Here is a 21,742-nt window from a genome sequence, read left to right as displayed (position 1 = left end):
ATAACCAAAGAGCTGTGTTTTGGAGAATGTTCTGTCTGTAGTTGATAGGATGCTCTGAAAATCAGAGAAACAAAAATACAGAGTGAGTTAGAAGGCTGGAGTTAATAAGAGCCTGAACTTGGTTAGAGGCTGTAGGAGTAGAAAGGAGGAAGTGGATATAAGAGATAGTACAGTGATTGACCATCAGAGATTGTTTTATCGCTCAGATTCCTCTGATAGACCACCGTGGCCAACACTGATTTGAAAGAGCTTTTGAGGAAGTATCATAGTGGCTGATATCCTCCATTTCCTGCAAAATAGAGCTAGAGCATGACATTCAAATCTTTCCAAGTTCAGGCCTTGGTGTGCCATTTTGACCTTTTAATTAATTGTACGCTATTGCCGTAGTAAATTGTCCGTTCCTCATTCGATGACCCAGTCTGATATCTTTCTTATGCTATCTCCTCTGCCTGTAACACCAATTCCAACACACGTAGAATGCTCTCATCCTTCAGTTGAAAGCTAAATAGTCATCTTCCCTGGTATATGCTCCCCGCCTCCACCCCCAGCAGTTAGAATTCCTGTCTCCCTCCTTGAAGCAGCGAACATGTTGCTACCTTCACTGGCCAGAATCAATGTATGCAAAAGTTAGGTTTTACTCTGTAATCAGTACTGATGTTTAAAGTTTTCAATCCATTGTGGGATCAGATTCTTATGAAGGAATCTGATAGCTTTTGGGTTCCATATTCAAGAACCCTTGTGATCAGACCGATCCCACTTATGATACCTAATATCAGTGAGCCAGTGCTGTTGTCGGAGCATGCTGTTCAATCACACAGTCCTGTCAAGAAAAACTATTTCTGGTGACAGACTGAAAATTATACCAAATTATCTATCAAAGTTGTTAGACAAGAAAAAAGTCATTCAGAATAAAGTTACCTTCAAAATACCAATGTTTTTCTCTGACACAAAGGAAGGCACTTCTCTGCCCTCAATCATGCTGGCTTTTCCAAAGGTTGCTTTTGTAGCAAAGTCCCTAAATACAAAGCAGCCCATTCTCTGAAGATAAACCAGTAAGTGGTAAATTATATCAAACAATGCCCTCTGATGTATAACAGGGGAAAGAGGGGTCCCTACCTTTTCACTTACTGTTGGACTTTTAAGAGTCTAATAACAGCTTTAAAAAATCGTTCTATTAATGCAAAATTTCAACAAGCAACTTCCTATGTTATAGGCTCCTCATGCTTCCTGGTAGGTAATTAGGATTGTTTTCTACCACTATATGTTGATAGCTTTTGGCTTGGCAGTTTTCTAAGCAGACACCCCCTTCCCCTCCCAATTATCCCACATGCACGCACTGTCACTCCTTCACTGTTCCTAGGATACAGTTACCACCCGTACTGGTGAGTGTAAGGTCTGCAGCTGCCCACTTAGACTGACTTTCACTTTTGTCCAGCTAATTGCAAATGCTTATTAGTAGGAACTGACCAACTGGGCAGTGAATCAGCCAGCAGCCCCTGCTTTTAGTGCTCTTCCAAATTTCTTGTGTACTTATTTCCCATTTAGCAGGTGTGAAATGTCATTGAGCATTTTGCTTTACTTACTTTGTGTTTTCTGGATGAAGAGTAGTATTGAGGATCTTTTAATATGTTTATTTAACATTCATGTTTCTGTTTCTGGGAAATGACCGTTCAATGCTGTTTGCCTATATTTTATTACATTGCCTTTTGTCTTATTGATTTATAGGAGTATTTGATACCTTGTACTGATTCACTATTGATATAAGTGTTGTGGATAGCTTCTCCCACCTTGTAGATTAAGCCCTTGATTTTAATGTAGTCCGATATATCAATTCTTTCTTTATAGTTGGCACTTTCTCTGTCTTGTTTTAAAGACATCTTCCTACCCCAAGATCATAAGGTTATCAAGCTATAACTTTTGTCTTTTATATACTTAAGTATTTCATCAATCTGGTTTTGATTCTTGTGTATTCTTTTTCACAGATAAATAAATAGTTGTCAAAGCGCTATTTATTAAATAGTCTTCCTTCCTTTTCCCTCTAGTTATCTGCACTACTCACTCTGACCTATATTATATTTCTATACTATGTGGGCCTCTTTCTGTGTTATCTATTCTGTTTCATTGGTCAATTTGTGTATCCCTGTGCAAAATCCACATTATCTTAATTAAGATTCTTTATAATTAATCGTGACGTCTAATAGATCAAATTCTTCTACCTTGTTTTGCTTCAGGAGTGTCTTGGCTTTGTTTAGGTTTTACTCTTTCATGTGAATTTTAGAATGAACTTGGAAGGTCCCACAGAAATCTTTTTTGAGGTTACCACTGGAATTGCCTGAACCTCTAAGTCAATTTAGGAAGATTGATTTTGTCTGATATTGAGTCTTCCTTCTATAAATTTGGACTATTTTGCATTTATTTGGATCTTTTGTGTCTTTCAATAAAGTGTTATAATTTTCTCCATAAATATCTTACATTAAAAAAGTATCATTAACTTTGAAAAACTTTTGTAAGATTTTTCATCAGGTTCCTTTATTGTTACTGATAGTATCTCTCCCCCACCCCTTATCTATTGAAAGGAGCATATAATTTTTCTCCCTTACCCTGTTCAAGTGACTAATTACATTGACTGAGTTATAAGAGTTCAACCAACTTTGTATCCCTGGTGTAAGATGTTTTCCTTTTCTTTCTCCCTTCCTTCCTCCCTTCCTTTTTTATTTCTTCCTCTTTTTCTATTTTTGCTTTAATTTCATAATTCTGCTCTTATTATTATCATTTTTCTTCTGCCTTATTTTAGGTTTACTCTGTTCTTATCTTTGTGAATGCCTAAGATGGATGATTAGCTCACCGAATCAGCCCTTTTCTTTCATATTAGCATTAAATACATTTTCCTCAAAATATTTTAGGTACATTGGCATCCCATCACATTTGATATGCAGGATTTTTATTAACATTCAAATAAAACTTTTTATAAAAATTTATTTATGATTTCTTTGAGCCAAGGGTTATTTAGAAGTTTTCTTTTTCCTTTAATTTTCAAAAATATGGGGATTTTTTTCCTTTCTGTTATTGATTTCTAATTTGATAAAATAATTTCCAGGAAAAATTGTATAAATAAATAAATAATCTTTTAAATTTATTTTAGCCTAAAATGTGGCCAACATTTTGCCAGTATTCTCTCTTTACCTGGAAAAATGTGTTTTCTAATTGTTGGATGTAGGTTTCTAACTATATTCAGTAGGTCAAGTTTGCTAGTTATGGTTTTCAAATCTTCTATACCTTTGCTAAATGTTTCCGTATTTACCCTATCAATAAGTCAATGTGATCAGCTTATAATCTCCCTCTTGGATAGTGGATTTGTGAACGTTCTACAGTATCTTCTTGTGTTTCTTTAAACTTTCCACAGTCATTTTAAGTTATGTATCTGATAATCTTAATATCTGAGGTCCTTGTAAGTCTAAATCTGTTCTTGTTTCTCATGGTGGTCTGTTTCATTATGTCTCCTTAATTGTGACTTTATATTTTTGCTGAACTTAAATAATGGGAATTCTGAGGGTCAAAACTGGGGGGTACTTTCTTCCAGAAAGGATTAGACTTTGCTTTTCAGTAGAGCCAAAGGATTCTTTGGAATTGGGAGTACTTTGGTTTCTTTTGAGGGTTCTTTTAATTTTAGATTTCCATGTTCTGTGATCTCAGACCTGAAAACATTATTTTTCCTCAGGCATCCCTGGCTTTCATTTTCCTACAGCCCACTTTTCTGGTTTTGGTTGACAGGATTTTACTTGATGCTTTGTTATTTGTTTTGGTCTTGCTGATTATTCTCACATTCTTGTGTGTCTGTGATTCATTTAACGTGTGATGGTTAGAATTTATTAGACACAAATGCATTGCAGCAGGAGGCCCACTAGAGTAAGTGCCTTGTGTACAATACTGATGGAAGTGGGAACATTTTAATGCAGATTTTGATCGCATTGATTTCCTGCTTAAAATCCTCCAGTAACCTTCAGGTTTAAGTACAATCTCTTTAGCAAAAGCATTAAGGCCCCAAGATCATCTCTCTCCCCACCTCTCTTATCTTCTTTCCTTTTACTTACCCATATGAACCTGTACTCTTCCATACCAACATCTTCATAATTTCCTGAATATGACACACTTTTTAAAGACTCTTTCTGCTGCTTCAGAGGCTTTTTACTATTTATCTATCAGGATACTTCAGCTTTTGAGTTTCAGCGCACAGATCACATCCTTTTTTAAGTGTTTTCTAAACCCAAAGACTAGTTGAAGTGTCCCTCTTCCAAATTCCCATAACCTTTATTTTAGCTTTTCACACTTTTTTTTTTTTTTTTTTTGGTACGCGGACCTCTCACTGCTGTGGCCTCTCCCGTTGCGGTGCACAGGCTCCGGATGCAGGCTCAGCGGCCATGGCTCACGGGCCCAGCCGCTCCGCAGCGTGTGGGATCTTCCCAGACCGGGGCATGGACCCGCGTCCCCTGCATCGGCAGGCAGACTCTCAACCACTGTGCCACCAGGGAAGCCCCTATTTTAGCTTTTATAGCACTACATTACTTTCATTGCTTATTTTTTCTATTTTTTCCATTAAGCTCTGAGAGAAAAGGCTGTTTCTTGTTTATTCCTCTATTTCCAGTACATAATATTTAAGGTGATCAAATACGCTCATCTCTTAGTTCTGACAGCTATTACAGAATACCATAGACTGGGTGGCATATAAACAAAAGAAATTTATTTCTCACAGTTCTGGAGTCTGGAAAGTCCAACGTCAAGGCACCAACAGATTCACTGCCTGGTGAGAGTCTGCTTCCTCTTTTATAGATAGCAGTCTTTTTATTGTGTCCTCACATGGCAGAAGGGGCAGGGGATCTCTTCGAGGGTTCTTTTATAAAGGCACTAAACCTATTCATAAGGGCTCCACCCTCATGACCTAATCACCTCCCCAAATCCTCACCTCCAAATACCATTACATTGGGGATTCAGTTTCAACATACGCATTTTGGAGGAATGTAAATATTCCATCTGTGGCAGCTAGGTTACCCAAAAAAGTCCTGGCTTTCATCTCTGGTTTTCCCAGGGTAATGATTAATAGTACTCACTTTGGTTTTTGAAAGTGCCCACTTTGGGTGTGGAATTATATTTTTATCCTAATAATATCGTTGTTGAACGAATGAAAATATAAAAGAAAGGGAAGGAAGGAGGGATACTTAGAACTGGGCAATGAGATCTGACTCACCTTTCTAGCTACATTTCTTTGTAAAAGTTCTTTAACTCCTTTGTGCTTTCATTTACTCATCTGCAAAAAAGGGGAAAATATCCCCCATCAGCTTCAAAGTGAAGCTAACAATAATAAAAACTCTAATGTCTTCAACTTATGTAGTTATTTAAGATTTACTAAGTACCTTCACAAATGTAATTTCATTTTTCTTCTAATGATAGTGCTAGATAGTGAACATTTCCATACTTCCTGAACTAACACTTAAGGTGACCAAGAGCAGTAGTTAGTGGGTGTTCGATGGTTCTGATGACTCCATTTGCTTTCAATCTGCATTTATTGAGAGTCTACTATGTGTAAGGTGCCTGTGTTAGGTACAGAGCTATTGAACTCATCTAAGGAAACTAAAGCTACACTTATTTTTCATTGGTCTCTCCACCCCAGAATTACAATCATGACGCCTAACACCTTCCATGTTATGTAACTCTCACTCAGAGCAATTAGAAATGACAGAACTAATCAACGGGGAAATATTCCATTGAACTGTATCGTCCTTATGAGTTGGGTGCTTGCTCGAGTGCTTGGTTGAGTAAGTGTGGCTTTCACTTAAGAGTTCAATCAGTTATGTTTATTTTCTTCTTATTGGATTAACTCATGAAAAATTAAGAATCATGGCAGGGCTCATATGGCTACTTTGAAAGTCCTGTAAAACAGCAAATGTAGATTATAGCACAATTGATTTAACCCCTGTAGCCGAACTGACTGTCCAGAAGGTGAGAATCACAAGACAGAATAACAGTGATCATTATACATCTTGCATTATGTGGTGTTCTTCATCTTATAAAACTTCCACTCACATACTCTCAAGATGATTAAACTTGTTAAGTAGACAGGAAGGTATTTTAGAGATAAGGAAAGAAAAAAATTATTAGTTAGCACTTGTCTGAGTCCAAGCTAAATGGTCTCCCTGACGACAGTTTACTGACACGAGATTATTCTAAATGCAAATTTAACCTGCTTTCTCTATTATATAAAACCAATTTCTCTACATTGTTATGAGTTAAAATTCAAACACTGTAACATTTGTCTACAGGCATCTCATGATCTAGCTCCTCCTTGCCTCGCCAGCCTTAATTTTAATCTAATTTAACTTTTTCTTTCACCCGTTATTCCTTTTTACCCCCCACGAGTGTGTCTGTCAGGCTTCCACACCTTCCGTCTTTACTCACACTGTTTCTACTGCTTGCTTATGTTCAGTGTCAGCTCAAAACATTACCTGCTTTTTTAAAGCATCTGCTGACTTTCCTTGCTTTTCCCCAAAGAACTTTTTTCTGTGGTCTCCGCAGTCTCTATAGTTCTCTATCAAAAGATAGCACTTACCTTTTTATAAATCTGCTTCTCTTAGCTGGACTCAGTGCCCATTTGTTTCTGTTTTTCTAGCATCTGGCAGAGTTTCAGGCATATAATAGGCACTCAACACATATTTATTGAAAAAATTAATACATGAATGAATAATATATAACACTATTTACCCTACCTCACTTTATCTGAAACCACTGTTACATATTCATAGTTCTTCACAGTTGATCAAAAGTGTTCATGCCTCTCATTCCATCACAGAAATAACATGAGATGCATAGGCAGGCGAGGGCCTAATTTACAGCTGTGAATAGGGAGGCTCAGGAAAGATAAATGTCTGCCTCCCACTTGGTGACCATATGATGTCACTTCAACCTGAGAATGTATTCCTGCTGTGAGTGCTCTAAATCTGACCATTTTAGCTGTTCTTGGGCAAGGGATTTCCACCATTGATTTAAATGACCGGAGGTAGGAAAGCTTAGAATAGCAGGTTCTAAAAAATCTTGAAGAATTCCAGAGAAGGATTAAAAGCTTTTATTCTGTACTCTTCTCAGCTCATCATTTTATCTTGGCATTTAGGCATTGAGTCTATGGCATTGACGAAAAGCATCAAAAACAATTGCAGAAGCAATAAGAGCAGTTGTTATTCACTTACTTTCTGCAGGGCATCATGCCGACTGTTACATGCCTTTTCTCAACTCTCAAAACCAATTCTTTTCATAGGTACCCTTTTCCTCACTTTACAGTTGAAGAAGTCGAATCTCAGAGTGAATCCAATACCTTGCCCAAACCAAATAGCTGGTGAATGGCAGAGCCAGAACTCTCCCCTCTGAAGGGAGCTGGCTAACATCATTAGCCTAGTATGAAATTTTAGAGGTTACTTGCCAAGAACTGAGCTTCTCTTTGATGACTTAGATCACAGAGAGTCTTTTCCTAGCCTGACTTTGATGAACTGCTATCTGGTGTTTGTAAGCTGCCTAATAGTATATATCAGATATAAAATACCAATATTTCCTTCCTGATTTGGTTACCCTGAACATTGTGTGAAGTCTTGGTACCTCAAGAGAGATCAGTTGTCCTGATAGTATTGCTTGGAGGAATTCAAATTAGATCAAGCCAGTCCCCAGCGTGTCGCACTGCTCCTATTCAGCCTGGCTGCCCCACAGAACACTGCAGTGCAAACTTGTTCAACAGAATCTTCATCACCTCGTACTTGCATTCAGGAATTCATAATGTTCCATCTGTGTCCTCCGTTTTATAAAGATATATGATCTGGTATACATGATTAAGGATTTGAAAGGACAAGACTTTGTAGCCAGATAGTTTTGGGCTCAAATCACAGTCCTGCCACTTACCAGCTATGGAGTATTAGGCAAATAACTTAATCTTTCTATGCCTCAGTTGATTCATCTGTGAAACTGAGCCGATATAATTATCTCATGAAGTCACTGTAAAGACAAAGTAGTGTAGATACGGATATAGATCTATCTCTCTCTATATATATATTCCCACATATAGTGGGTGTTTAACAAATATCACTACTCCTCCCCTTTGTTTAAAAATATTTTAAACAATATGAAAATATTACAAAACTTTTACAAATGAGAAAAGAAAATATATTACCTATAGTCCCACCACACAAATTAAAAAGCCACTCTAAGTTTTAGTGTATTTTGTCATTACACTAAATTTTCTTGTCATTTTTCATATGGCTATGTTTAAATCCTGCCTTTTCACTTAGTATTACATTATACGCACTTTCACAGACATCATCTACTAAGCAACTCAGTCATTCCACTCCTACGTATTTACTGAAGAGAAGTGAAGCCATATGTTATATAAGTCCATAAAGACTTGTACTCTAATGTTTATAGCAGCTTTATTTTTAATAGCAAAATTGTGCAGATACCCAGATATCCATCAACAGGAAAATGGATAAAGACATTATGACATATCCGTACAATGTTATACTACTCAGCAACAGAAAGGAATAAACTATTGATACATGCAGTAATGTGCGTAAATCTCAAAATAAGTACTGTATGCTAAATGAAAGAATCAGACAAATAAGAGTGCTTACTAGGCAATCCCATTGATAGGAAATTCCAGACAACTCAAATCAGTCTTCAGTGAAAGAAAGCAGAAAAGTGGTTGCTTAGGAATAAGAAGAGGTGGAAGGGAAAGATTACAAAGGTGCACCAGGAAACTTTTTGGAGTGATGGATATGTTCAATATCTTAACCGAGCTGATAGTTTCACAGGAATTTATGTAGCTCAAAAGTTATAAAATTGTATACTTTAAATATGTGTAGTTTAGGGGCTTCCCTGGTGGCACAGTGGTTGAGAGTCCACCTGCCGATGCAGGGGACACGGGTTCATGCCCTGGTCCAGGAGGATCCCGCATGCCGCGGAGCAGCTGGGCCCGTGAGCCATGGCCGCTGAGCCTGCACGTCCAGAGCCTGTGCTCCGCAACGGGAGAGGCCACAACAGTGAGAGGCCTGCATACCGCCAGAAAACAAATAAATAAATAAAAATAATAAATATGTGTAGTTTATTATAAGTCTGTTCATACTTTAAAAAAACTGTAAAAATAAAAATTATATATCTTGGGGGAAATCACACTATAATAGTGACACTGTCCCCACTCATTTATGTTCAGATGGCTTGCAGGATTTTGCTGTTAAAAACAAAATTGCAATGAAAATCTTTGGCATAAAGCTATTATACATTATTTGCTTTCTCTTAGAATCAACTAATGGCGAAATCATCTTTCATTGGGTGAGAATGACACATAAAAATCTTCGTAGTTCACTCCTCATTCGTGTAGGTGTTCTCATGAGGGAGTTATGTGTACAGTAGATTCACTAGCTACTTTGTTTTTTAGTGATTGTTATCACTGGTTTCCAGGTACCACCACCTGGGCCACTGATAAAAAAAGAAGCATAAGGGCACACAGGTTACAATTAGAGTTGTAAAACGAGGAGTCTCAGTCAGGAGACCAGTTGTGATGGAATTTTGAGTTTCTCTAAGCATCTGAGCCCCTCAGGATTTCAGGGGCCTCATCAACTATCCCTATTGATCTGTATATACTACCAACCATTCTGTTCAATAGTCAACTACTCTGATCTCATCCAGTCACTTCTAGGTGCTTACTTTCCTTGTTAGTCAGTGGTGTTTTCTCTATAGGGAATGTATAAAGGTGCTGCAAGGACCTTTTACTTCAACATTGACCATTCATTTATTCATACAAAAAAAAATTACTGAGCTTGAACTATTTACCAAACATTGGATTCATACTGAGGAAAAAGCTGAATAATACATAATTCCTGGCTTCAAAAGCTTATAGTAATTTTTGAGAAACCAGTAAGTAAATAATAAATTAGAATAGGGAGTGATTGGCCCAACCCGAGGCATAAGCCATTGGGGAACATCTAGCAGATACGTGTATCCCAGCCTAAAGCATTAGGATAGACTTTCTAGAAGAAGTGACACCTCGGCTGGTAACTGGAAAAGGAAGAGTCAGGCAGAGAAACCTAGAGAGAGAGGGAGGAGGATGTTTTAGGCAGAATAAACAGCATGTAGAAGATACTAGAGGGAGAGGAGGTCTGACAGTACTCTGTGGGTATGTCTATGACTCTGATGCTGGTGTGGTAGTGACTGACCAGGGCTATATACTCAAGCTGCTGCCCTTGGCCTAAGCTGCCCTTTTCAGAGAGATTGGCAGGCTGACACTATAAAGGCAAGATTGGCAAGATTAGGGAAGTTAGAGTAAGGATGGCAAGGGCATTGTCATCAGGCCTGGGGCCAGGCCAGAAAAGAGTTTGCCACTGACCCTGTGGCTCAGGCCGCCCACCACCAGCTGACCTCTTCCTCCCTTCCCTTCTTCATCAATAGTGGAGTAGATTTCATGTCTTGTAGTTCAGAGCCTAACAAGCCACCTGACTTTTCCCCCAGGTTAGTTCTGGTTTGGGTCACTATCTGGGACCTGTCATGAACTTATGATGATGACCACATTGGTAAAAGGTTTTGGTTTTTGGTTTTTGGTTTTTTAATGTGTGCTTCCTATGAAGGACTTGTAAGAAGTATCAGGGGTAAAAAAACACTACTAAAATATTCTGTAAAGCATTTGTTTTCTGATTACAAAGGTAATAGATGCTCATTATAGGATAATTATTATTATCAATTATGACTTTTAATATATGTATTATAGAAAAGTTAGAAATCACAAAAGCATAAGGAAGAAAACAAACATTACTGAAATATTCAGAGGTGGCATAGTTTAAAATTTTTCCTTTTAGTATTATCTGTCTGCACATCTCATTGTATCTAAACCCTTATGTATTTAAAATACATAAATACTGTTAAGTAATGGGTCTGATAAATAATGGGTAACTAAGGGGTCACTACTGATAAATAATCGGTCACTCCAGCTTTTTCCCTTTACAATTACGACATGATAAATCATATATATTAGCATATAAGATTTAGTGACATAAAATAAATTTATAAAGGTGTAATTGTTGGGATATAAGGCAAATGTCATAATTTTAAAGGCGTGCATAAAATAACATATAGTTGATGCATTTAACTACTCTGCCTCCTATTACTGGACATTTTGATAGTCTCCAAATTTTATTCTCATAAGTTAAAAAATATCCTTAAGCCCTTAGGTGTCTTTGGGCCTGTCAATTAAATGCTGCCAGTCATGACACGTTTCAGGTTGGTAAGAATGCTGGAGTCTGGTAAAATCACTCAGTGTCCTCCAGTAGTATAGCCCGTCATACATATAAAGGGAAGGCAGGGACTCTGGTAATTTTATTTGCGTATTGGCCAGGTTTCGGTTTCCATAGTTTAATACACATTATCTCACTTAATTTTCACCTCAACTGTGTCAGGTGTGTGTTAACCCATTCTACAGATGAAGAAACTAAGGCTCAGGGTGATTAAGTGACTCTCCCAAGTTTTGGGGCTGAGTTGGAGGTGAGACTTTAACCAGAGTCTATCACATTACCAAAGATCATATTCTTCCATCTATACGTGTCTTCTCACAAAAATCAATGAGAATTATGGTGTTTCTTTTGTAACCCAGAAGCAAGAGAGTATCTCTTTTTTTTTTTTTGATAGACGATAATAATTAATCCTTGATCGTTACTATGTGCCAAATACTGTTCTGAGTGCTTTATAGGTGTTAACTTATTTAATCCTCCAAACTGAATGACATAGGGTCTATTATTATACCCAATATACAGATGAGGAAACTGAGGCACAGAGAGATTAACTACGTTGCCCAGAATACTTGGTTTATGGGCATATAATTCAGGATTCAAGCCAAGCAGTCTTCTCTGGAGTCAGCATTCTGAACCTCCACTGCATTGCCTCTCAGAAACAATTGTCAGTTTCTGCCAGAAACCAAACAATAGATGTCGTCTTACTATATGTAGTAACATTACATCACATTAAAAGGCAGTGTAAGGATCAAGAGCACAGATTTTTGGAACCAAACTACCTCTGTTTGCATCCAGGATCTGCCACTTACTAGCTTCATTGCCTTGTGGCAAGATACTTAAACTCTCTATTTCTGAGTTCTTCATCCATAAAATGGAGACTATAATAGTCAGCATCTTATAAGGTTGTTATGGGAATAAACATTTGTACTATACTTTACATAGTGCTTGGCATATACTTACCACTATTTGAGTGTTGTTAAATAGGTTGTAGTTTTTAGTTCTTCCCTTCTGATTCCTCTCTCACAAACCACACTCTAGTAAACGGTGATCTCAATAGCAAGGTGAGGTGACCAGACACATCCACGACGTCTGGCTTTTTCAAAGGCCTTTCCCACTATTGATGGCCCAGCAAAGATCTGGGCCCCGAGGCTGCATAGTATCTTATGTTTCTGTGAGATCTGTTTTAAAGGGAAGAATCAGCCTTGCCAACTTTCCAAATTTAGCCATAACTGGGTCACCTAAAAAAGTAGTGCACTGTTCCCTCGAGTAACCTTTTGCTTATGTTAATTTTATATGAAGCGTTTCTCACCAAATCTTAGCACGTTCTCAATTTCATGAGTCACTGCTTTGGCAGATAAGTGTGTGAAGAATGCCTTTTCAGGACTGTTAGCAGATGTGGTAAAGCTTGCTTCTGCCCTTGGTCATGTCTGTATCTCTAGGGACTGCTACTGTGGGTGAAAACAAATGAAAAAACAGACAGGATCAGGTATGATTATTTTGTTTTGGTCTTTCATACTGTAAATTCTCCAAGAAGGAATTTTGCTTTGAATGCGTTAAACTGAATCCCTAATATTGCTCCCTGGCTGGTGCTGGGCTCTGTACTAGGCTCTGAGTACAAACAAGAATTTGATCCTGGTCCTGCCTTTAAAGACAGCACAGTCTCCTGTTGATCAGTCTCTAGAGAAATGCTTCTGAGGAACTGTCTTCAGTTTGAGGTAAGAGGTTGATTTTTCCCAAGCCTAACTTGACATAATCACACGAATCATTATCTGACAGAGGGCCCTCTCCTTATACCTGCTGACTGGGGGAAAAAAAAAAAGGTGTTCAGAGAGCTCAGCGCTTTGAGTCACATGAAAAGTCTGCAGTGAAGAACTATTCTCTTCCCAGTGGAGAAAGGATGTGTGAGAGGAAGTCCACTAACACTTTGAGACAGCTTATCATAGACCAGGACCCATGTTAGAGATACGGTTATCTTAAACCTTGAATCAACCCTGTGGGGCGATTGTGTCTTTCAGCAGATGTGGGAACTGATGCTTATTAATAAACTCAGGTTAGAATAACCTGATAGGTCCAGAGCTAGGAAGAAGTAGAGCCCAGAATTTGACCTTAGATCTGTCTGGCTCTAGAGTCCATGTATTTCCCACTCTAGGCATTATTTCCTTAGAGGGATCATTTTAAAGAAAAAACTTGAATTCAGTATCTTAGAAATCCTAACCAGATTCTTTCTTTAATAGAGACAGTGCCAGAGTGAGGGATTTTAAAAGTCCACTGGCATCACCTTCCTGAAGAAATGGGCTGTCTTCTTTTATCATCAAATAATCTTACTCACACCTTTCCTTCTGAGTGCATTGCTATAGCCTATTTAGTTCAACGAGGTTATGCATCAAGAAGTTGAGACTTTTATTTGCCTCTCTCAAGGGGACAGGGTGGAAGAAAGGAGCTTTGGAGGCTTACTGAGCTGAATTCTATCTGTATACCTGCTGCTGACTCTCAAATGGAGAGCATGATTTGTTTGTGAGGTTTGTGAGGTTGGCATGACATATAAAATCATTATTGTTAATCAGCTAGACTATAGTCATGGCTTAATAAATTCTAGTCCCCTTCATAATGAGACATTTTGATTACTCACTGTCTGGGTGAAAGAAGCTCTTCTGAAGATATTTGTTGTGCACCCACAGTGTCTTACTGTTTTAGGTGATTGGAGAACTAAAAGTCTAAATGTCCTACCCTTGATGCCCTTGGGTCCTGGATATAAAGAAAGGATAAAAAGTAGAAATAATTTAGAGACAAATTAAATGCTTTCTAATGTGACATTTGCAGTAAATAAAATAGAATCCAGAGAAAGTGGAGACTGGTACTAGTGAGGCTTTAGGGAAGGGCTTCTGGCAGGGAGGGGTTTGAATAGATCTTGGGGCAGAAGGTGGGGGTCAGGGATAGAAGCTACACAGGCAAAAGGGAGAACTTAAACCATCAATTTTTCCTACGACTTTCCCCTTCCCTTTTTATTTCCTTGTTTCCACGGCAAGAACATAGAAGTCATTTTCCTTTTCATCCCCATTCCCCTTCCCTTGTACCTATGCAACTGTTTTACTTGATTATAGAAACATCATATTTTTAATTATTTCTTTAAAGTGGAGTCTTGGATGTGGAATAAATAGAATTAATTTTTTGGTGGAATTAATTATTTCTTTTAGAGGTATTTGAGCAGCTGCTGTCTTCCAGGTACTATGTGAAAGGTGGCTTTGGATAGCCAACAATCTAGTAGGAAAATTAAGACAAATAGAAAATAATCAATATTTTAAGGAGAGAACAGGAACAGCACTGAAGAATTTTTAGAGAATTTATGATTGGAGTGATGAGAGAGTTCTCATGAAGAGAAGCAGAACTTGATGCTCAATATCACTAATAACGAAGGAATGAAGATTAAAGCAATGCAAGATCATTTTCACCTATCAGATTAACAAAGGTTTTAAAAGATTAATAGTGGTTAGTACTAGCCACTAACAAGTAAAAAATAGGTACTGTCATCACAGATGTAAATTGTGCATACTTATGAGACTGGAAATTGGCATAAATTTGCTGGAAAACAATATGGTAGAATGCACCAATATTTAATACATGCATACTTTTATACTTGGCAGTCCTACTTTTACTAATATATCTATCCTCAGGTCACAACTGAGCAATACTTAATATATTGTACATGATATCGACAGTAGTATGTTATCTAACATTATAACATTAGTAGCAACTGAAATGTCCATTAATTGGGGTATCTTAAATAAATTATGGCATAAACTCTGGATAATATGCTTGTAATTGTGCTTTTCCAAAAGGATGAATTAGTTCTGTACTAACTTGGAATGATGTTCATCATATGCTAAAAAACAAACCAAACAGATATCAAATAGTAACTCTGATCTCATTTATGTGAAAGCAAAAACTTCATATGGAAATAATTATCAAGAAGGATGTATACCAAATAGCTAATAATGGTTATCACTTTAGAGTAGAAATAAAAAGTAATTTCACTTTCACTTTAAATCCATCTGTGTTTCTTAAATGGATGTGTAATTTATAAATAAAAATTTAAAGTATTTTGATAAGTGGTTAAGAAGAGATTATTAAAAACCTTGTTTTAGCTACAGGTTTGAGTATAAGCCAGAATGAATATAAGGGCAAAGATGAAAGTCATTGTCCTCTGAGACACCTTTCCATATCATCCAGTGTTGACCTCGTCATTTCCTATCACATTATTCTGTTTTCAGTCCATTATATTGATAGTATTTAGCAATGTATCTTACCTTCTGGTTTATTTTTTAAATTATTTTGCTGAGATTAAGGACCTTGCTTATCTTGTTCCTTGCTGTATCTCCAGCACTTAGAACATCACCCGAATGAAAGTTGTTTCACGTAAATGAGTTGAATGAAATCAATGCCTGTTGAACAGCTATTGCAATAGTTGGCTTTTAAAATAAAATCTAAACACCTTAATTACAATTATAAGTCCCTACATAATTTGGCTCCTGACACCCTCTCTAACTTCATTATCTTACCCCCACCTCCATCCCCTCCAGGATCTGTACACATTGAACTTTCTTCAGTTATCTTAATATACCCTTCTCTTTCATCTCCAGACCTTTGTACATGTTATTCTTGCTTCTTGAAAAATTAACTGAGTTCTTCTCGTTCTTACCCCTGTTCATTCCTCTGGTATCAGAATAATTTAAGCAGTATTTTGGCTTAAGGTCACGGGCTCTGGATTTAAATGTCAGATTAGTTAAGAAACCTTAGTCAAGGTTTGTTGTTGTTTAAATATCCTCATGTGTAAAGTAAAAATAATAGTACCTCTTTCATAAGGTTGTTGTGAGAATAAATGAGATAATACATGAAAAGCACTAAGGACAGCTGATGCACAGTAGCAATCTATTACATGTTAAGATGATGATGGTGATGATGATGACAATGGCTTGTGGTGTGGTAGTTGTAGTGATACTGATGTCACCTTTTGGGGAAAACTTCCTACCCCAGGATGAGTTAGGTGTCATTATTCTTTAGTGAAAAACGAATTATTGTGTATCATTGCCCGTTTATTTGGATCTTACTAGAGTATAAGCTCCATGGGATCGAAGACGGAGGTCATTGTGTTCACCAGAGTACCCACAACACCGTGTCTGGCCTATAGTAGGTGCTTAGAAAATGTTTGTAATAAAATGACTGAATTGGATAATCTTTGCATAAAGCAATACAGTTAAGCTAAGATATAGTGTAGGAACCTAGAAGACAGATCTTGGCAATGGAGTAGAGTGAGAAAGAGTGAGAGTCAAGGATGACTCAGGTTCAGGTACTGGAGACTAGAAAAATGGCAAAAGCATTAAGAGAGGGGAATAAAATGAATGACTAGTCTTGGCCCTTCCTGTTGACACCTAAGAATTAGGTGCTTTCACAGCTAACCTAAAGGGCTCTTAGATTTATTATATTCTTTGATATCTAACACTTTATGTTGTAGGCAAAACAGATGTATATCCCCTTCTACCAATAAGCAAATTGAAGTTCAGAGGTAAATGGTTTGCTTTAAGTCATGTTTGAATAGAAGGAAAGTCCTATTCCACATAGAAAAAAATGTAATTTTATTTAAATTAGTCATTTGCGTATTTAGAAATATATATGGAAGGTCTACAATGCACAGAGCATCATGATCTGGGTATACAGAGATTTCAGTGAATTGACCACTGCCCTTAACAGTTCAGTACTTATTGGTAAAGACAGTTAACAAGTTCAAGACAGACTGATAGGCCTTCTTAAGGATTCAGATAATATCCTTTGGGAGTACCATGAACAGAGCAATTAGTTTTCAGTAGCAGACTTAAAGAAGGTTCTTGGATGATGTTACATTTGACCTAGGTTTTTATGCTGTTCACTTTTCAGAATTTTACTCCAATATATTTCTTTCAAAGATAAGGTATACTTTGGTTCTAAACTAGAATTGTCTAATTTTCTCAATGTATTCATAAAAGAGCATTACCTAATGCATGTCTATCATTTAGCTTTGGATTTTAGGTTTCTGTAAATTGTTTTGCACTTTTTCTTTTAATTTAACTCAGCAACAGTAGCTCTCTGTTGTGAAGAAACACCGAATGCATTAATGTTTGAGGTGACAATTTTCAGCATACTTTTAAGATAGTCTGCAGAGCTGATAACATGTTGAGGAAGCGACTTCTTAAAGCAAAATAAAAGGTAGAATCCAAATGAGAATATCAAACAGCCTCAGCTTGATCACTTTATTTCCCCACTGCATCCTCAAAGGTACATGAAAACAAAACTAAATTACACCTGAATCTTGGTGATAATAGGACAATAGACTTTTAATATATGAAGAAGAGATGTCACCGGTATATGATCTAAGGAACTAATTTAGATTGAGAATAGAATCATAAGGTTTATGAACTGAAAAGGAATGGATGGTAATCTAGTACAATCTTTTATTTGTCTCTATCTTATTTAGAAACTGATAGAAAGATTGAATTGAATTCATTTCAGTTCAATTCACTGAGGCAATTGCTTGATATTACTAGGTTATCAAATTGCTTAGTATTGCAAGGTTTCCATTACTTAATATTTTTCCATTACTTAATACCTTTATGAAATTGGGCAAGTAATTCAACATCACTGTCTTCTTTTTTAACCAATAAAATGGGGAAATGTAGAAAATAATAGGTATCTCATACAGATATTGAGAGAAATAAATGAGATAATGCATGTAAAAATACTGATCTGGACACTCTATTGTGGCCCACCTTACTCCCCCACCTCTAGGAAGGTATTAAGATTGAATTTGTTGCCATACAAGCAGCTGGCCACATGTGTTTCTCCCACCACAGTAATTCCAGTGCCCTGTACCATGCCTGACATCTAGTAGGCACTCAATAATTCTTTCTTGAATGAATGTATGAAGTTGACCTTTTTCATGTCTTTATATTAACTGAGGGACTCCTGAAGGTGTTTAAATTCTAGACCTGTTAAATCTAAGCCACTTTTTAAACAAAAGGGTAACTTGAGACCCTAAGTGTTAAAGAGTTGGCTTACAGTGACAAAGATGAATAACTACAGTGGCAGATCCACTTGGGACTCAGGCTTTCTAACCTCTAGTCTAGTCTATTCTACCACAGACTTTAAAAATATTAATAAACACTGTGTTTTCCCAACATTCTAACTGTAGTTAAGTGTACTCACTCAAGACAGTTTGGAGAATACACTTGTGTAGAGAACAAAATATAATTTTATTATTTACTTATATAAACAATGTCCCACGCACATATGGTCACCTTATCTTTGATAAAGGAGGCAAGAATATACAGTGGAGAAAAGACAGCCTCTTCAATAAGTGGTGCTGGGAAAACTGGACAGGTACATGTAAAAGTATGAAATTAGAACACTCCCTAACACCATACACAAAAATAAACTCAAAATGTATTAAAGTCCTAAATGTAAGGTCAGGAACTATCAAACTCTTAGAGGAAAACATAGGCAGAACACTCTATGACATAAATCACAGCAAGATCCTTTTTGACCCACCTCCTAGAGAAATAGAAATAAAAACAAAAATAAACAAATGGGACCTAATGAAACTTCAAAGCTTTTGCACAGCAAAGGAAACCATAAACAAGACGAAAAGACAACCCTCAGAATGGGAGAAAAGATTTGCAAATGAAGCAACTGACAAAGGATTAATCTCCAAAATTTACAAGCAGCTCATGCAGCTCAATAACAAAAAAACAAACAACCCAATCCAAAAATGGGCAGAAGACCTAAATAGACATTTCTCCAAAGAAGATATACAGATTGCCAACAAACACATGAAAGGATGCTCAACATCACTAATCATTAGAGAAATGCAAAGCAAAACTACAATGAGATATCATCTCACACCAGTCAGAATGGCCATCATCAAAAAATCTACAAACAATAAATGCTGGAGAGGGTGTGGAGAAAAGGGAACACTCTTGCACTGTTGGTGGGAATGTAAATTGATACAGTCACTATGGAGAACAGTACGGAGGTTCCTTAAAAAACTAAAAATAGAACTACCATACGACCAAGCAATCCCACTACTGGGCATATACCCTGAGAAAACCATAATTCAGAGTCATGCACCAAAATGTTCATTGCAGCTCTACTTACAATAGCCAGGACATGGAAACAACCTAAGTGTCCATCATTGGATGAATGGATAAAGAAGATGTGGCACATGTATACAATGGAATATTACTCAGCCATAAAAAGAAACGAAATTGAGTTATTTGTAGTGAGGTGGATGGACCTAGAGTCTGTCATACAGAGTGAAATAAGTCAGAAAGAGAAAAACAAATACCGTATGCTAACACATATATATGGAACCTAAGGAAAAAAAAAAAAAAGGTTATGAAGAACCTAGGGGCAAGACGGGAATAAAGACGCAGACCTACTAGAGCATGGACTTGAGGATATGGGGAGGGGGAAGGATAAGCTGTGACAAAGTGAGAGAGTGGCATGGACATATACACACTACCAAACATAAAATAGATAGCTAGTGGGAAGCAGCCACATAGCACAGGGAGATCAGCTCGGTGCTTTGTGACCACCTAGAGGGGTGGGATAGGAAGGGTGGGAGGGAGGGAGATGCAAGAGGGAAGAGATATGGGAACATATGTATATGTATAGCTGTTCCACTTTGTTATAAAGTAGAAACTAACACACCATTGTAAAGCAATTATACTCCCATAAAGATGTTAAAAAAATGTCAAAATTTAGGCATACTTCTTTGGCTCTCTTTCATTTAACATTAACGTGAGTAATTATTTTGTGACTAAATATTCTTTAAAAACATTTTAATGGTTTATTAGGGTTCAATTTGACAGAGATACCAAGTCTTGTCATTTCTTTTTGCTGTATATTTAATTTCCAGTTTTTCACCGTCATAAATAATTCTCTCAGACACCTTTTTGCAAAATCGTCTGTCTTGTTTTCTGATTATTTACTTAGAATAAATTATTGGATGTGAAATAATAGCTGGATCAAAAGTTAGGTCCATTTTTAAAGCACTTAAATAATGAATATTAGCACTATATTTCTTTCCAGAAGACTTTACCAATTTCTTTCTCAAAAGCAGTATCTGTGGGTATTTTTCTTGATGCCTCTATTACCAGAAAAATATGTTAATATTAAAGGATAATTTATTCCTTTTTTTCTTTTTTCCAAAATAATTCTTTCAGGGGCCTATGCATCACTACAGCTTCTAGAATAACATGTCAACACCAACCATCATTCCTCATTATCTTTTCTTGATAATACATGCTAATTACCAGTGTACAATCTCCATAAAAATAACAGAGCAGAGACAGCTTCAGCATAGCTGAGTCACTACCTTGGTACACACATTCCAAGCATAATGAAGTGAACAAAGGTCATATTTTAAATAGTCAAATATAAAGATTCTCTGTGATAAGAATATTTTTCTTCTGTTAAGCCAATTATTATTTGGATATTTGAGCTTTGAGCATTTATAGCAATCATTTGAACATTTCTTGAACACCTATCACATACCAGATTTGGAGGATAAATGATAAGAGGCTATGCCTTCCAATTTTTTTTTCTCTCATTCTTTAATGAATGATGGTAAGACCTGGTTTTATTTTACAGATTTCTGTGTTTCCTGTTGTTATTTGAGAAACACCCAAGAATACTAGACTAAGCTAGGAATAAAGATACTCAGAAGTTCTGACTAACTTTTATCAACTGTGAGATGCTGACATTGAACACCTGCTATGGTACTTGTACATGATAAATTCCCTTTTCACCTTCGTGAAGAACGGGTTTCACAAAATAACAAACAAGGTGCTTGTTCAAGTTATGGCCTATTCACCAACTTGTATTATAGAACAAGTCCCTTAACCTCAATAATCCTGAATAATTTATAGAAAATAACAATTCTGCTGACCCCACAGGATTATTGAGAGTATGGGGGGGGGGGAGTCTAGCAGGTAAATGATAAAGAAGACACTAGAAATGTACAAAGTAATAACAAATACTTAGGGTTTAGGTTGTAATTTTTTCCTAAGGATGGCATGATAGCCAGGGACCAAGAAATTCCCTATGCTTGCTCTGCACCTCAAACCCCTTTTCATGAGATTTCTGATTAAGGTACCTATACATTAGGCATAGAAGCTAACCTAGCTTCTGAGTACCACTTCATAACTGAAGATTAATTCTTCAGTGGATTTTTACCAATGCACAGATCTGGTAAAAAGTAAGAAACCATTGTGGCCTAAACCTGAAGGTATAAGATGGGTATCCTGCTCTTTCCTTTATGAAACTGAGATGTCTGAATGTGCCACTCAAATTCAGATATAGAGCATCTAAAATAGAAAGAGTGAGACCTAAATGGGTCTGCCCACAGG

This window comes from Aethalodelphis obliquidens, unplaced genomic scaffold (assembly GCF_003676395.1).
Source record: "Aethalodelphis obliquidens isolate GAN/ISIS:26980383/991018 unplaced genomic scaffold, ASM367639v1 scaffold50, whole genome shotgun sequence".
NCBI lineage: Eukaryota > Metazoa > Chordata > Mammalia > Artiodactyla > Delphinidae > Aethalodelphis > Aethalodelphis obliquidens.
This window is presented reverse-complemented; position numbering follows the sequence as displayed.